Here is a 19,135-nt window from a genome sequence, read left to right as displayed (position 1 = left end):
AATGGAAAGATTCCATGGAAGTTAAAGGTTATTTATGGAACCATCAACACTTAGAACCTTTATTCATACACAGTGATCATTAGTTTTCGAGATGAATGGTCAGAATCAGAATCAAGCATTTCAGCAATCTCTGTAATAAATTCAGATAAAGTAATTCAATATAGGCCAATTTGGTTTTAGTTACGCCAAAAATCTCATGAGTATCAGATGGGGAAAATTATGCTTGTCTTATGCTGTGAATCTTAAATAGTGCGAATTGACAATGTAAATGGATTTTATGACAGTGCTGAAACTTGATTAGGGAATTTGCTCAGGTGATGTCTTATTCCACTGCTGTCTTATGGGCATGACTGCGTCTCTAGTCGTGACAGGCAGGGACAGGGATGGGGAAACTGGCACTTGGAGTGCCTGTGACAGCAGCGAATGTCTACGGAGCAGATGTCCTGTGCGCTCTGAGAGAGTCTCCGGTCATCAGCGCGCACCACCATCTGCTCATCATTACCGGCCCGGCCGAAACACACAAACACACACACGAACCGTGCAGCCGCCGGTCTGTCTGAGTGACGTCAGAGAGGTTGGCCTTGACAGAGAGCGAGAGAGATAAGCGATAAAGAGGGAGGAACAAAGGGGAACCTGTAGTCCTACCATCAATTTTTAAAGGAGTACTTCACCAAAAATGAAAACTGCAGTATTTACTCCTTCAGAACCCACATGAATTTATTTCTTATGCAACAGGGTGAATTTTTAAAAAATAAAACAAAGCTAAGACTTTTATTATACATTTATGGCTTTTTTTGTTGTTGTTATTTTAGACATTTACAACTGAAAAAGTGAAGATATTCACCCAAAAATTTGCCGTTTGGGTTCCACTGAAGAAAGAAAGAAATACAGGTTTCGAATGACGTGAGGTTGAGTAAGTGATGACAGAATTTTCAAAAAGTCTATTCACAAAGCCTGCCTTTGTACGTCGGTCTTACCTGAGAGTTTCATCACATTCGTATGTTTTATGATTGTGTATTGTCTTTGGCACTGTTATTTTTCTCTGAATTCTTTTTTTTTGACCAGTATACTAAAAGAAATGGACAAGTGATATCTTGTGTTCTCTACACAAAGGCTTAGCGAGGGTTTTAAAGTTACTTGGACTGCAAACCAAAAAATTAGCTGGAATATTATCTTTCTTCCATCTCATTAAGGAAACTGAAGCTGCTTCATGGACCCTTATTACATTCTATCAGCTCATTACCTGATACAAATTTATACTGGAAAGTTAATAAAGAAGTGCTGCCTTGTAGGATTAGGCAAAATTCTGAATGTAAGAACCAGCTTCCATTCATATAATGAGTGTGAATTTGAATTCAATTGGTTTCATTCCACAGGATGTTGAATTGTAATTTGAATGGCAATGACAAGAAGAGGATTTTTCTCTGTTGTTATTCGAAGGATTTCAATACAGTCACTGAATACATCCCCAATTTACAGATAATGCAAATATATTTCCTGATACGTAGAAAACTCATTTTTAAATCGATTTCTTTAAATATAGTAAGTACCAGTAAATAATTTCACTGATAATAAATACATAAATAAAAATAATAAAATAAAATAGATGATAGATAGATAGATAGATAGATAGATAGACAGATGATAGACAGATAGATAGATAGATAGACAGATAGATAGATGATGGATAGATAGATAGACAGATAGACAGATAGATAGATGATGGATAGATAGATAGACAGATAGACAGATAGATAGATAGATAGATAGATAGATAGATAGATAGATAGATAGATAGAAAATAAAATAAAAAACTGCACCTAAATCTGCACTTTTCAATTACTAATTTAAAATGATTCTTATTATATTATATTATATTATATTATATTATATTATATTATATTAGTCATATTATTTAAAATACATTCAATTACTAATATAAAATGATTATTATATTATATTTATTATATTTATTTATTTTTTATATTTGTCATTATTTAAAATACATTTTTTAAATATATGTTTTTAAAAGTATTTCTCTGTTATTATATTAACCTATTTTATGATACAAATAGTGTAAATGTAGTGCAATTAATACAAATAAATATATACAAATACATATTTCTATACAAGGAATTTTAAACATTAGTTGTAAATTTTATTTAATTTAATCTTTCTAAAAAATACCCCATAAAACCTATACCTGTAGCAATTGAATAGAGAAGATTTTAAAACTTTATTATTACTTTATTTACATACTAATGTAGTTTTAGTAATACTTTTAATCAAATAATTTCATTTCATGTTTTCATTTTTTATTTTATTTATTTTTAGCAATTTTGTTGTCTTTTAGTCATTTTCGGTAGTTTTTTTTTTTCTTTTTTAAATGTCTATATTAATTTTGTCTATAATTAAGTTATATAATTAAGTTCAGTTATTTTAGTACATCAAAATGATAAATGTTGCTGAAATAAAAGTATTATATTACATTTATTTCAGTTAACATTTATTAATTTTCAGGTATTTAATTTAATTTAATTTAATTTAATTTAATTTCTACCTCTTTAACCTCAGATTGCAATTCTGCACCCTGTTTGTCCACCTCATTTCAAATTCAGGAAGTGAATTGGAATTTAACAGACATTCTTAATTCAATTCTTAAGACATGCATTTCTGCAGTCTCGTGCCTTACTTAATTGTTATGGTAATGGCAATTCATTGAGGTTGAAATGTTGACTGGCCCATTATGTACAACTAATAACAGCGACTACTTAATAGTCACACGTATTTAGCTGCTTAATGAATAATTTGGGAACAAATGACCAGCAAGGTCCTCTCAAAATCCATATGTAGATGCACTCCACTACTCCTGTAATGCTAAAAGCATTATGGTCAGAGCAGAACATTATGGTCAGCTAGCTAACTAGCCATCACTCCTCATGGGAGGCCGGCCCTCACTTGAGCTTCAGACTCCCTACAGTCTCCAGAAATAATTTGTTTTCCTCCAGACTACATTTTCCATGCCCCGAACCATATTTCAACCAGACCATGTTTTCCATGCCCTGGCGTCCCTTTGAGTCATGAGTCATGCTGAACTACAGCATCTGCTATATGAATAAAGTGAAATTGTGTAAATATTACACTGTCCCATACAGATATATGGAGATTTATTATCTGGTCTTTCCATGAGTTAGAGATATTTTGAATCCACGCATTAATGATGCAGGAGACATGCCGGAAACTGTAGCTCATTATTAATTTACTTCACAGTGATTGGCTTTTGAATGGGGACGCAGAGTCTCATTGGTCCGCTGAGGGATGGATATGGATGTATTAGAGTACTTTAACAGTTATTAGGGCTAAAGGTTGCGCTGAGAGTGTTTCTGTGTTGTATCATAAGAGCTTATACGAGATGTTTTTCAATAGTTTATTGTCTTACAGAGGGCAGTCTTAAAGAGATAGTTCACTCAAAAATAAACAATCTGTCATCATTTATCGTTCCAAACAGTGGCGCCTGCAGTGCATGAGTGCTCTGACTGACCCGAGAAATGTTTTCTGTGTGAATATTTTAACAGTTATTATGTGTGTCCCATATTGTTGTCAACTGAAATGGTGAAATTTCTTTTTGAATTATTCATTCTTTTGACTTGATTCGTTCTTTTCAGTGAATTGACCAAAGGGTTTACAAAAGGGTGAATCAATTCACATTCATTCCGACTGCTTTCTCACTGACACGTCTGATGTGCTTCACCAGTTTGTAAAACAGTGTCAGGATACTTAAAGTACCCAAGTTTTCTGGCTTTTAGTATGAATATGTTAGCCTTAAGAGTATCTATAAGCTAGTGTGCTCCAAAACAATGACAAAATTTGCAAGATATAACCATTCAAAACTTACAGTCTCTCACTTCCGCCAAGATAGATCAAAAATTTTGATGACATCACCATGCACTTCAGCTTCTCATCAGACTTTCTGTCCAATCAAATGCTCTCTAAAATCCGAAGTGTCCCGAAATCCCCTACACTGTAAAAAATAAAAAACACCATTTGTTGAGTCAGCTTAAAATAATTTGTTACCCTGATGCCTTAAAATTTTAAGTTCAGTCAACTAAAATAAGTTCAGTCAACTTGAAATGTTAAGTTTTACTAAGTATCAAGATATTTGTATTTGCTAAACTTAACAAATGGGTAAGTAACCCAGCTGCCTTAAAATTTTAAGTTGAATCAACTCAAATATCTAAGTTGTCACATAGTATAATTTAACATTTCAAGTTGAATAATCTTTTTTTGAGTTGACTGAACTTTTAAGGCAGCCAGGTCACAAATTATTTTAAGTTGACTCAACAAATAGTTTTTTTACAGTGTACACTATAAATAGATGCTGAAGCTGCGGCTAAAATTGGTTAATTGTTCACAGAATTAGTATTTTCTGTATGGTGATATAGGGGATATGGAATGATTAATAAATAAAATATGCTTTCCATTGAGGCAAAATAAGTCTGGTTTCACAGTCTGGTTTTACATTTACATGCATAATTTTTGGTTCAATCGGACTGAATTCATTCCGATTGATGAATCTGAATGTAATGTTTACATAAACACTAAATAAAGTGATCAGGTTGATATGCGTATTTATATGTCACGAGCTTCAAAGCAGATTTTTTTTACATGCGCACACTGCACAGATATAGAGTTTCTCACTGTTAATATTGTTTTTAACAACAGAATTAATATGTATCCATTTCTGGATAAATATACATAAACCGCTGTGCTGTGCTGCTCATAATTATAACGCAGTAAAAATGCCTCTCTCTGCACCTAAAATAGGTTGCCTGTGGATGAGAATCCGAAACAAGGTGGGACGTTGTCCTGCTCCACTTCACAGTTTTATAATAACAGGACACGCATTTATACAACATTTTATTAAAAAGGAAGAACGGCTTGTTCCGCACATCACACGTCGTTCAATCCGATCGAAATTTCATTCCGATCAAGCTCAATCGGACCGATTAAGGTGTTTACTTGAAGCCTTTTCAGTCCGATTGAGCCGTCAATCCGATTACAAATGCATGTAAACATGTCATGCAAACTGCTGCAGCACGTACACAGTCTGCTCTGATCCAGAGACATGATAGCATAGTGCGGATCATATGCGTGAATCGGGACAGATCACAAAAGGTATTGGACCATTTGAATTCTACACAGAATGCTATATTTTATAGCAATATGGATGAGACTGTAGCAGTCATACGCTGTCACATGCAGCTTTACCCAGTTCAATAACTGTTGCTCAAGCTGTGATAAATGAAACACTATTGGCTATTTTAAAAAAAAGGGGGTGGGACTGCATGGTATGTCCTGTCTTCCTGTTTTAGTTTAAATTCCGTCAACACATAGTATAATGCTGTGTGTTTTAAAGCCCTTCAGTGGACCTTTATGAACAGAGAAAATTAACGCAAGCAGCGTTGAAAGGGCCCTCGCACCAGGGCTCAACACCATCTGGTGGCTTTAGGAAAACAGCGAACGGTGGGCAATATGCATTTAAAGTGGTAAATATTGAAGGAGTATGTCAAAGTCATTTATATGTGCTAAACTTCCTGCTGCCACCAGATAGAACATGGTATGTTTGAGTTAGTGCAAAGCATGACATATCCAGTTGCCAACAAGTGGCGCTATAATTCTAACTGAATATTGGCCTTTAGATGTCTTTAGGCCTGGACTCTTACCGAACATGTAAAGTTTGGTGCAGATAGACATTGCATGTTTAAGTTAGTGTAAAACAAGTCATTTGCTGTTGCCAGCATGTAGCGCAATATTGGCCTTTAGATGTGTTCAGGCCAGGAATCATATCGAATGTGTAAAGTTTGGGGCAGATCGGACATTGTATGGCTGAGTTACAACACCTTCTATTCCCATGGCGAAACATCGAACTTTGTCAGGCTGCCACAGACACGCCCTTTAACGAAAACCCAAGATCTTCGCAACTGAACATTGCAAAGGCTTTTAGAGCTTAAACATGTCACTTCCTGTTGCCAGCAGGTGGCGCTATGGCTATACATGTAAGTGAATATGGTCATGGGCATGTGTTCAGGACAGGACTCTTATCAAACATCTGAATTTTGGTGCAGATTTGTATGCCCTGATTTATAACAATTTCCTTTTTCATGGCAAAACATTGAAGTTTGTCAGGTTGCCACGAGCACGCCCTTCAATGAAAACTCAAGATCTTTGAGATTTAACATCACAAAGGGCTTTAGATTACACTGACCAAATTTGGTGTTGATCTGTTTAAATCTCTAGGAGGAGTTTGTTTAAATACAACACCTGAAAATGGCAAAAAACATAAAACTTGCTGAGAAAATATCGTCATACCAGGGGAATTTTTTGTAGGTATTGGTGCGAAATTCGTACATGTACGTGAAACATAACCCGAGGGGCACTTTGTTGAAATTTTATAGGTGGCGCTAGGTTGCCACACCCACTTCTGAAACCCATTTCACTTTTGCCAGTGTGTGCCAGAGTTTTCGAGCATGTTTAGGCTTTCAAAAATGTGATTTATTTTGGAGAAGAAGAAGAAGAGTCTGAGCGATGTCAATAGGGTCCTCGCTGAGAAAGTTGCGGAGAAACTTCAGCTACTGTTTTCATGGGAATAAGCGGCCATTCACACTCACAGCATTCATGAGTCTATCCTTGGTGTTTTTCAGTTGTTTTCCTGCGTGAACATGCATTAATTAGATGGATGTGACCATTGTGTTGCTTTTCACCAGATTCATGTTTTAGTTCACCCAAATTTGGAGAAAAAATGTACTCACCCTCAGGCCATCCAAGATGCAGATGTGTTTGTTGCTTCATCGGAACAGATTTGGAATAATTTAGCATTACATCACTTGCTCATCACTGAGTTCAAACAGCTGATAAAAACATCACAATAATCCACACCACTCAAGTCCATCAGTTAACATCTTGTGAAGTGAAAAGCTGTGTGCTTGTGATAACCAAATTAATAATTAAGACATTTTAACTTTAACCACCACTTCGGGCCAAAATAACAGTCCATAATCCATAACAATTCTTCCCCCAGTGAAAAAGTCCATCCCATGTTGTCCTCTCACATCAAAATGTTTGGACTGTTTACACTTATAATGATGCATGAGTTGTGTATTTTTCACTCCTGCTTTAGACAAAATGACTTTTTCCGTGGCGAAAGAGCCACAAATTGTTAATTTAGTTGTGTGGGTTATTGTGATCTTTTTTTTTATCAGCTATTTGGACTGTCATTCTGATCGCACCCATTCACTGCAGAAAATTCATTGGTGAGCAAGTGATGCAATGCTAAATTTCTCCAAATCTATTCTGGTGAAGATACAAACTCATCTACATATTGGATGGCCTGAGGGTATATTTTAAAGAAAGTTTTTTTTTGTCCAATGAAAGTCAGTGGGGTCCAAAACAAAACAACGACATGGGTGTAAGTAAATGATGACAGAATTTTTATTTATTTATTTTCGTTTTATCTATCCCTTTAAGACTAAATGCGATTAAGGCTACATACGGTCAATGACTTCAGTTTCGTTCTCTTCCTCTCTTTTTCTGTAGCGATTGTTCCCTGAGGGAGGTAAGTTATGAGTAAGCTCTGATCCTATCTCCTACTTATCTCATTAGCATGCCACTGTGTGTTTTCTAGTGAGTTTGAGATGCTCTGCATGTTGCGTATGCGTGTGTGTGTGTGCGTTGAGCTAAGTGGGGTCACATTCTCGTACACTTCACTACAGTGTGTCTAACAGTCGACGTTCTAAATCTATTCCTTCCCTTTTTCCATCAAAGCATCTCTCCCTTTCATGGTTTCCTCCAGCTTACTTTTTTAAAAGAGTTTCACCTTTTAGGCCTCGAAGCACTAAGAAACCTGAAAAAGACAATCCAGTTTGAAAGGATTAATAACAATCTTCTAAAAGTCACAGTCAAAAGAAAGTATCACACTATATCGACTGTAAAAAAACAACAATGGCACTGCAGTTCTGATCTAAATGTCAAGTGTCTCTGTCAGAGAGTGAGCTGCAGAAATGCACTTGCGTTCAATGCTCCACTCTTTATAACTATTTGTAAACCATCATCTTACAAGCTCATATGACATGCTCACCTTCACATGCCTTTAAGCATCGCTTCGCATCTTTGTATATTAAACATGAAGTGGATTTGCTTTACCATCTGACAATTTGTGTGCAATATTGGCCTGTCACATCCAGGCTGTAAACATGAAATCTGTCATAACAGTGACTGGAAATATCATCAGACACTTTTAAATAATAACAACACTCCTACACCTTAAAACAATGAACAAAAACATTACAAAAAGATATTTTTTTTTTTTACAGTCTGATGCCAGAGGAAAATTTTTATTATGCTCAGTTGTTCATCAGAAAACCATCTGCGTTGTTCAGGCAAACTAGGAATGCTTTATTTTTTATTTTTTCCCATAACAGATGATACTTAGAACAAATACTAGCAATGAGTGAACTGATTGACATTCATTTGATCAGAAACTTAGTATAACAGTCATATTGTGAACTATTATTTAATATATTTTAAAATGTAATTTATTTGATGGCAAAGCTGAATTTTCAACTGTTTTTACTCCAGTCTTCGGTATCACGTGAGCCTTCAGAAATCATTCTAATGTGCTGATATTGTCAACATGAATTATGCCAGTTGATAAGGGTTTTTGATGGCGATGCCTAGCCATTAGTTGTGTATCAGAACAACTTGTCCTTCCGCTTGTCTGGTCACAAAAATGCTGAAAAGCACCAGCAGTCAGACAGCGTTCAGTCACACTCACAGCACTCATTCAAACAGAGGTCTTGCCAGAGGTCATGACAGCAAAAAGAAGCATCAGATGGAGTTATTTCACTTCACTAAACAATGATAAAGCTAACTGTATGGAAGGCCGTTTCCACCACTGAAAACTCTTTCACTCCTTTGTTCTCGCAATTGCGAGTTTACATTTCGCAGTTCTGACTTTTTTTCTCTGAATTGTGAGATATAAACTTGCAATTGCGAGTTATAAAGTTAAAAGTGTGAGATATAAACGTACAATTCTGAAAAATGAAGTTAGTATTGCATGAAATAAACTCACAATTGCAAGTTATGAAGTCAATTGTGACTTTTTTTTCTCAGAATTGTAAGTTTACATCTTGCAATTACAACTTATATTCTAGAATTGTGAGTTTGTATCTCAAAATTGTGATCATTTTCTCAGAATTGTGAGTTTATATCTGTAAATTGTGACTTTTTTCTTAAAATGGTTTATATTTCAAAATTGTGACCATTTTTCTCAGAATTGTGAGTTTATATTTCAAAATTGTGACCATTTTTCTCAGGATTGTGTGTTTATATATGTAAATTGTGAGTTTTTTCTTAAAATTGCGTTTATATATCAAAACTGTGACCATTTTTCTCAGAATTGTGAGTTTATATCTGTAAATTGTGACTTTTTTTCTTAAAATTGTGTTTGTATTTCAAAATTGTGACCATTTTTCTCAGAGTTGTGAGTTTATATCTTGCAATTGTGACTTTATATCTTAGAACTGAGTTTATATCTCAAAATTGTGATCATTTTCTCAGAGTTGTGAGTTTATATTTCAAAATTGTGACCATTTTTTTTCTCAGAATTGTGTTTATATCTGTAAATTGACTTTTTTTCTATATCTCTATATCTCAGTTTTGACTATTTTTCGTCAGAATTGTAAGTTTATATCACGCAATTCTTACTTTATATTTCGTAGTTGTGACTATTTTTTCTCAGAACTGTGAGTTTATATCTCACAAACATGACTATTTTTTCTCAGAATTGTTAATATCTCGCAATTCTGACTTTTTTTTCTTAGAATTGCGAGTTTATATAACACAGTTGTGACTTTTTTCTCAGAATTGCAAGTCTATGTCTCGCAATTGTCACTTTTTTGTCAGAATTGTGTGTTTATATCTTGCAATTGTGACTTTATAACACGCAATTGCGATTCGCAATTCTGAGAACATATCAGTCTTTTTTCCCCTCAGAATTGGACTTTATAATTTTATATAAGGTATAAACTCACAAATCAGAAAAAAAGTCGTATTTGCAAAAAAACCCCCAAAAAACTAAAAACTACACTCTAAATGGTTCCATAAAGAACCTTTAACATCTGAAGAACCTTTCTTTCTTCTTTTGGGGTGAAAGAAGGTTCTTCAGATTATAGAAAGGTAAAAAAAAAAAAGATGGTTGAACCTTTGACTGAATGGTTTGTGGAACCCAAAATGGTTCTTCTATGGCATCGCTGTGAAGAACCTTTTAAGCACCTTTATTTTTAAGAATGTATATCACACAATTCTGACTTTAAATATCGCAGTTGTGACTTTTTGTCTTAGAAGTGTGAGTTTATATCTTGTAATTGTGAATTTTCTTCAGAACTGTGCGTTTATATCACGTAATTCTGACTTTATAACTCGCAATTGCGAGTTCATATCTCAGAACTGTGAAATTTTTTTTTGTATTGTTTTTTATTCAGTGGTCCAAATAGGCTTCCATACAGCAAGGGCTGATAGGTTTTTGTGCTGTTTGACTTGTAGAAATGTAGAAGTTGTTGATTGATCATAATCTAATTATTAATAAATGTAAAACAAAGAACTGACATTTTAAAATTTACTTCCACTTAATGCTAATAATGATTAATGCTTAATGCTCCAGTGACAGCTTTTTTTTATTTTCACCGACTCACAAGTTTGAAAAGTATTTTATGGAGTTTGTGTCTCCTGAAATTTTTTTTTTTTCCTCTCAGAAAAACAGCTCATCAGCTGAACAATTAGTATGTTGTCAAACACCCGTACATTGAACGCACTGTACTTCTATCCCTCACAGCCTTGTTTTCATGCATGTCAAAAAATTAAATATGGCGCTATTCTGACTAAGGTCCATTGATATCAGCAATACTGGCTTTGACTGTACCTGAATGTGCTGACACGTAGCATGAAACAACTTTTTTTAATCTCCAAAGAACTGCTTAGCAAACTCAAAAATCCCTTACAGCAAAAAATGTTTCTTGATAAGAGTTTTTTTTACTGTCCATTAAATAACATTTTCTAATTTTAAAAAATGACAATTTTCAGCATTTCAGCTTAAAATGATTCAGCAAATGTTGTATCTTAAAGTCATACTGCTGAATCAGAAACACACTGTTTGAGGTTTCATTTTCAGTTCCATTTTTAATGTCTGGGACATTGATATGCACATGTTGTGCATCATGTTAAAGGAATAGTTCAATGAAAAAAAAAAAAAACAATTTTTTGACAAGTAGATGAGTTTGTTTCTTCAAAAGAACAGATATGGGGAAATTTAGCAGTACATCATTTGCTCACCAATGACAGAATGGTCAGAATGACAGTCTAATTAAAAAAATCACAATAATCCACAAGTAATCCTATTCACTTTACAAGATGTAAATTGATGGAGTGGATTATGCTGTTTGGGCTTTCATTGTGATGGCACCCATTTGCTGCATAGAATCCATTGGTTGGCAAGTGACAATGTTAAATTTCTCAAAAAAGTTTTATTTTTGGTGAACTATTTCTGTAAGCCAACAAAACTAGTTATAATTCAACGTATTCCTCTCCGTCGCCTCACTAATGGTGGCACCCATTCGTTCTGCATCTCCCACTCTCTGGATGAGCCTAATTAGCCTTGTGCAAAGGAGTTCAGCTGACTGTACTAAGGTGACTTGTTTTTGGAGGTTGGTGAGCTCTCAAACACATAAGTGTGTGTCGACTAGCACACACTCTCCCGCTCACACAAGGTTTAGGTAGGTGGCATGGGGTTCTGAGCAGATAATTACACCGGAGCAGTAAAGAACAAGAAAAGAGCTGAGAAGAAAAGGAACAGATCCCCCGTTTTTCTCCTGTTCACTTTACACACTTCTTTCTTCAGCCTAATTATCAGCGTAGCTTTGAGGTTAGGCGAAGGATTCTCACATCTCCCTCTTCTGAGCTTTTCATTCTGTCAGCCTCTCTCTGAGACGTGGAACAACTCTAAACACGGAGAAAAGACAATCTGTGAAAGACTCAAAACTTGTATGTGAATTTATTTAAGGCTGATATCTGAGGCTTACTGTTCACGTGAACGTTGTCTCTGTGATTTGAGAGCTTTAGAAATGAGCTCAGGAGACTTCAGTGTGCTAAGCAATGAAACTGCACCGATATATACACAAGGTTCTTATTGCTGGAGGCTACGAGGAGTTGCCTTGGGGATAAACATCTTTTAACCACCAGCCTACAGGAAGAAGATCATATATAAGAGTGACAAATATTATTATTACACTCATACGCTGCTGTACCAAGCATATAGCATTATTGCACATGTGCACATTTGCAGGCATAAATTAAAAAAAATTCCCTGATATCATAATGCAGGAAAAAAGCTGCATTAAAAAAGGAAGAAAGAAAAAAAAGAAAGAAAGAAAGAAAGAAATGAAAAGCAGTTTGGCAGAATCTATATATATATATATATATATATATATATATACATACATTTTTTTTGTCTGTCTACCAAATCAAAGTCATTTGATGTGATGATGTGACCAACATTCATTTTTAGAATAATATATAAAAATAACAATGAATAAATGAATGAATGAATGAATAAATAAATAAATAATTAAATAAACAGACCTGCTTATAATATTTGAAAAACATTTGTATATTCACGAAATTAAAGTGGATGTGACCAGCGTCCATTAAACAGGAAATAATAGTTATAACAAATATATTTTATTTATTATGTGTATACTCACATGTATCACACATGTTCAAAGTTAAATACGAGAACAAAATTATGCACTTTTAACTTGATGGTTGCACTGCATGACATTTTTAGAATCATATATAAAAATAAATAAATAAATAAACGTGCTTCTAATATTTGAAAAACATTTGTCTATCTGCCAAATTAAAGTCATTTGATAGGACCAACATGCATTAAACAGGAAATAATAGTTAAAGTTGTAAAATTTGAATTGGTATAACCGCCCAAAAACTAAATATAAAAATAATTTATTATATTTAATAACAAATATATTTTATTTATTATGTGTACACTCACATGCATCACACATGTTCAAAGTGAAACAAATATGTGCTTACTTTTAACTTGATGGTTGCACCGCATGACATTTTTAGAATCATATATAAAAATAACAAAATAAATAAATAAATGCTTCACTGCTTATTAATATTTGGTTTGTCTTTCCAAATTAAAGTCATTTGATGTAATGCAACATGCATTAAACAGGAAATTGTAGTTGTAAAATGTGGTGTGTTATGACTGGCCAAAAACTAAATATTGTCACGTTGTTGCTGCAGGATGGAAGACAGGATACAACGTACGGAACAAATCTAATTTTAATTACTTTCACGAGGAACAGACAGGAACACAGAGCGATATCCACACACGTAGAAACACACTAATCAACAATATGCAACAATAAAGACCGACAGGGAACTCAACACAAGGAGGAACTTAAATACACAAACTAATCAGAACATACACAGGTGAAGACAATGAAACACTCAGGAAGAAACAAGGAGGGCGTGACTAGGGTGACGAGAGGGCTGAGTCCAGGGAGCACATGGTGAAATCACAACATAAACACACGATGACAATAAGGATACGTGACATTACCCCCCCCTCTCACAAGGCGCGACTCGCGCCGTAACACATACACTGGGGTGGGGGGGTGGGCGCCCTGGAGGTCCGTGCTGGACAGACACCAGGTACTTAGGGGCGTACCTCCAGGGCGGATCAGGGAGTTCAGGAGGCCATGGTGGATCAGGGAGTTCAGGAGGCCATGGTGGTTTAGGGAGTTCAGGAGGCCATGGTGAATCTGGGGGCTCAGGAGGCCATGGCCGGGTAAACAGTTCAGGTGGCCATGGCGGATCTGGGGGCTCAGGAGGCCATGGCCGGGTAAACAGTTCAGTTGGCCATGGTGGATCAGGGAGTTCAGGAGGCCATGGCCGGGTAAACAGTTCAGGTGGCCATGGCGGATCAGGGAGTTCAGGAGGCCATGGCCGGACAGACAGTTCAGGTGGCCATGGCGGGTAGCCCCCCAAAATTTTCTTGGGGGAATTTACTGTACTGCCAGCCGTAGGGAGCGCTGGGAGGTGCCGGCTCAGGAGGTGCGCTGAAGGAGGAGCCGGCTCAGGAGGGGCGCTGAAGGAGGAGCCGGCTCAGGAGGGCGCGCTGAAGGAGGAGCCGGCTCAGGAGGGCGCGCTGAAGGAGGAGCCGGCTCAGGAGGGTGCGCTGAAGGAGGAGCCGGCTCAGGAGGGCGCGCTGAACAGAGCTCCGGCTCTGGAGGGCGAGCTGGGCAGAGCTCCGGCTCTGGAGGGCGAGCTGGGCAGAGCTCCGGCTTATGAGAAGCACCAGGAACTTGATTTGACTCAGGAGATGTAGCCGTGACGTGACTTGACTCAGCCGTGACGTGACTTGACTCAGCCGTGACGTGACTTGACTCAGCCGTGACGTGACTTGACTCAGGAACCACAGCCGTGGCTTGACTTGGCTCAGTAGCTGCAGCTGCGACTTGACGTGACTCAGAAACTTGACTTGCCTCGGGAAACGCAGCTGCAACTTGACTTGACCCGGGGAACACAGCTACAACTTGACTTGACTCAGGAAGGCTGGGTGGAACCAGCGGAGGGTTAAGAAGGCTGGGCGGAACCAGCGGAGGATCAGGAAGGCTGGACGGAACCAGCGGAGGCTCAGGAAGGCTGGACGGAACCAGCGGATGCTCAGGAAGGCTGGACGGAACCAGCGGAGGCTCAGGAAGGCTGGACGGAACCAGCGGAGGCTCAGGAAGGCTGGACGGAACCAGCGGAGGCTCAGGAAGGCTGGACGGAACCAGCGGAGGCTCAGGAGAATTAGGGGAGATAATAGGAGCAGTGAACTCCAGTGGGATTGCCCTGTCCATAATGTTCATTTCAGCAATCATGACTGGGGACTCAGGCTTGGGGGCCATCTTGGCTTGGGGCTCAGGAACGGAGGCCATCTTGGCCGGGGGCTCAGGAATGGAGGCCATCTTGGCCGGGGGCTCAGGAACGGAGGCCATCTTACGTGCAGATTCTGGCGTGGCGGCCATCTTGCTAGCAGGCTCTGGCGTGGCGGCCATCTTGCGAGCAGGCTCTGGCGTGGCGGCTGCCATCTTATGTGCAAACTCTGGCGTGGTGGCCATATTGCGAGCAGACTCTGGCGTGGCGGCCATCTTGCGAGCAGGCTCTGGCGTGGCGGCCATCTTGCGAGCAGACGCTGGCGTGGCGGCCATCTTGCGAGCAGACGCTGGCGTGGCGGCCATCTTGCGAGCAGACGCTGGCGTGGCGGCCATCTTGCGAGCAGACGCTGGCGTGGCGGCCCGAGGGACAGGGCTCTGGGCGGTGGCCGGCGGATTAGAGCGCGGGGATGAGGCCGGCCGCATCGGGCTGAGGACAGCGGTGGAGCTCTGGAGGGTGACTGGGGATTTGGGACTGGGCTGACGGTTCGAGCCGTTGACACGGTATGTGGAGGTTCTCGGCTTAGGGCAGGCGGGCGCGTTGCGCTGTGTCTGGGAGGAGACTGGAGGATGAGACCTAATCGGACTCTGAACTTCTTCTACTTCAAAATCAGATCCGTTTAAATAGAGAATCAGATTGATTAGCTCGATCAAGGGGAAACTACAAGTGGGAAGCTCGCAGCGTATTGTCTCATCATCCAGCCCCAAAACAAACACAGCGCCAAGAGAAGTTTCGTGCCAGCCTACCTGGTGGGAGAGTTCGATGAATTCCTCCACATACCGTTCCAACTCACGACCGTCCTGCCGCAGTCTCCACAAAGCGTCCTCAGCCCAACTCATCTTCTCTTTATAGGGTCGGTCTTTCTGTCACGTTGTTGCTGCAGGATGGAAGACAGGATACAACGTACGGAACAAATCTAATTTTAATTACTTTCACGAGGAACAGACAGGAACACAGAGCGATATCCACACACGTAGAAACACACTAATCAACAATATGCAACAATAAAGACCGACAGGGAACTCAACACAAGGAGGAACTTAAATACACAAACTAATCAGAACATACACAGGTGAAGACAATGAAACACTCAGGAAGAAACAAGGAGGGCGTGACTAGGGTGACGAGAGGGCTGAGTCCAGGGAGCACATGGTGAAATCACAACATAAACACACGATGACAATAAGGATACGTGACAAATATAAAAATAATAAATATATTTAATCACAAATACATTTTACTTATATGTATCACACATATTCAAAATGAATGCAAGAAAAAAAAGTGCTTACTTTTTACTTAATGGTTGCACCGCATGACATTTTTAGACCAAAAAAAAAAAAAAAAAAAAAAAAAAAATAATAATAATAATAATAATAATAATAAAAATAAATAAATAAAACTCACCAAAAAAAAAAAAAAAAAAAAAAAAAATGCGTAACTGCTTATTAGTATTTTAAAAACCAGCAAAACTGTATTAAACAAATATATTTAATTGATGTGTACACTGACATGTATCACACATATTCAAAGTGAAATATAAGAGAAAAAGAAGAAAGAGAAAAGTACTTACTTTTGGCTTGATGGTTGCACTGCATGACATCTTTTGAGTCACATACATTATGACAAATACTACACTTATACACTGCCGAACCGAGTCTGCAGATGTTGCTTTTGTAACAATACCACCACATTCTTTGTTTTATGTTATTATTACTCTTCAGTTATTTTTAGTTTCACTAGACCTTTTTCTGATAATTTTTGCAGTTTAGCTCCTTGCACGTATAGCCCCCTCCCCATTATGCATTATCAGACATCCTGGTTGTTATCAGCATTATCAGACGTCCTGGTATTAGACCTTCGACCTCTGACCTTGGTCACTGGCTAACCGTACGTGTTCACTGGCGTAGAGCTGAGCAGGCATTTTCAGTTTGTTCTCTGTGGCAGCTGAGTGACAGGCTCATGTGGGGTATTGTGGAATTGACAGCACTGAGCTTTAAAAGTTGAGAAACACTCAAGTTTATGCAAATGAGAGGCAAAAAACACCAGGCGGCATGTGAAGACAGTGATGTCTGTCATAAGCTTTTCAAAATCTGCAAATAGTGCTGGAGGTTCTGGAGGATTCAGTTCTTAAATCACATTGTTACATATTCCTATATTTAATTCAGATTTCACAGGCAGCTTGCGAATTTTCATTGTGGTTAGACTGTAGCTTGGTTAACAGAAGTGTGTTATATGTGGGACAATGAGATGATGCTCATTTCTTTTTTATCCAGATTTCAGTTTATTTAAAATATGCAGTTTATAAAGGTTTTTAAAGGTTTAGTTCGCTCCAGAATAAAAATGTCCTGATAGTTTACTCACCCCCATGTCAAGAAAAAGAAATATTAAGGTTTTGTACATGTATTTACATTGTACTTAGATTTTAAAAAATACCTGCATGTAATTACATGTGTAATTAATTTCTGTAATTACATTTATAATTACACTGTTGACCCCTTAACCCACCCTTAAACCTAGCCATACCACCAAACCTCTCCCTAACCTTACCCATATCCCACCTCAATAGCAGCAAAAGTGTTTTGCAATACAATATGACCACATTAAGTACATTGTACTTATTTTTTGATGTAAGTACATAGTAGTTAATGCCACTTACTATAAAGTGGGATGGGAGGTTTTGCCCAAACCTTACCTTTTTGAACCGAAGTACACAGATGAAGAACTCACCACGCATGACGTTTCCAACGTGATTACGTAATGCGTGAAGTCGTGGACACAGAGCTAGTGCAAGATGAGCATTTGTGGTTAAAAAGTACTTTTTTTTTTTAGAAAATGACAGATCTTTTTGCTAAATAGGACCCTTATTCCTCGGCTGAGATTGTGTGGAGCTCTTTGAAGCTGCACTAAAACTACAATTTGGACCTTCAACCTATTGGCCACCACTGAGGTCCACAATTTGGAGAAAAATCTTGGAATGTTTTCCTCAAAAACATTGATTTCTTTTCGACTGAAGAAAGAAAGACACAAACATCTTGGATGACATGGGGGTGGGTAAATTATCAGGAAATTTTTATTCTGGAGTAAATTAATTCTTTAATATATGGTAATTTAATATAAGTAATTTTGATATTTTTTGGTGCATAAAATTAAACACATCAGAATGAAATACTTGAAATTAAACACTAATCTTAAAATTAAACATTAAGTAACACATTAACAATCTTTGATTATTATTTATTAGATATTAATTGAATATATAGAAAATACAGTAACAAAACTGCTTAACTGTTCATTAATATTTGAAAAAGTTTGTCTCCCAAATTATTTTTGATGTGGCTATCATGCAGCGGGAAAAAATAAATAGTAGAAAACTGTAGCTCAGGAAGTAAAACGTCATGCGGTGTGACTGTCTAAAAACATATTTATTATATTTTAAATATTTATTAATGTAAATGTATTAAACAAATATACTTAATTTGTCTATATGTGTATCAATATAGTATGTAAAATATAAATACGAAAAAACAAAACAAAACAAACAAACAAACAAAAAAAACGTTGTTCTTACTTTTTGCTTGATGGTTGCACTACATGACATTTTTTGAGTCAGTATATTTCTTACATTTTTTTTTTCTCCCTAAAACCATATGAACCAACATGAATACTAAAGACTTGGGTTAGTATATTTTTTATATACTAATACTTATATTTTTTCATTATTGTCACGCTTACAGTCATTAACGCATGTATGCTTTGGGCATTTGCATATAAAGTTCATTATGTTGACTGCACGTCCTTTTTTAGTGGACATGTCCTGGACATGATTTCTAAATAGCCTAAAATGTCTATGTTTTAGCTTTGTTTTTCTATTTATGTGCTCTCTACAGTCCTCATACATTATTTGTACATCTACTTGCATTGCTTTGACCATTCTCTGTAGATCCCACCTTTTCACATGCCACGATTAGTCAGTTATGTTCAATGCCTGCATGCTTCTGGTCAAACTGCTTTTTAGTCATTACCTTCTACAAGTGTGAAAACAAGAGGGGAAAAAAGCCAAAACCATATCTAA

The sequence above is a fragment of the Labeo rohita genome, chromosome 20, assembly GCF_022985175.1.
Source record: "Labeo rohita strain BAU-BD-2019 chromosome 20, IGBB_LRoh.1.0, whole genome shotgun sequence".
Taxonomy (NCBI): Eukaryota; Metazoa; Chordata; class Actinopteri; order Cypriniformes; family Cyprinidae; genus Labeo; species Labeo rohita.
This window is presented reverse-complemented; position numbering follows the sequence as displayed.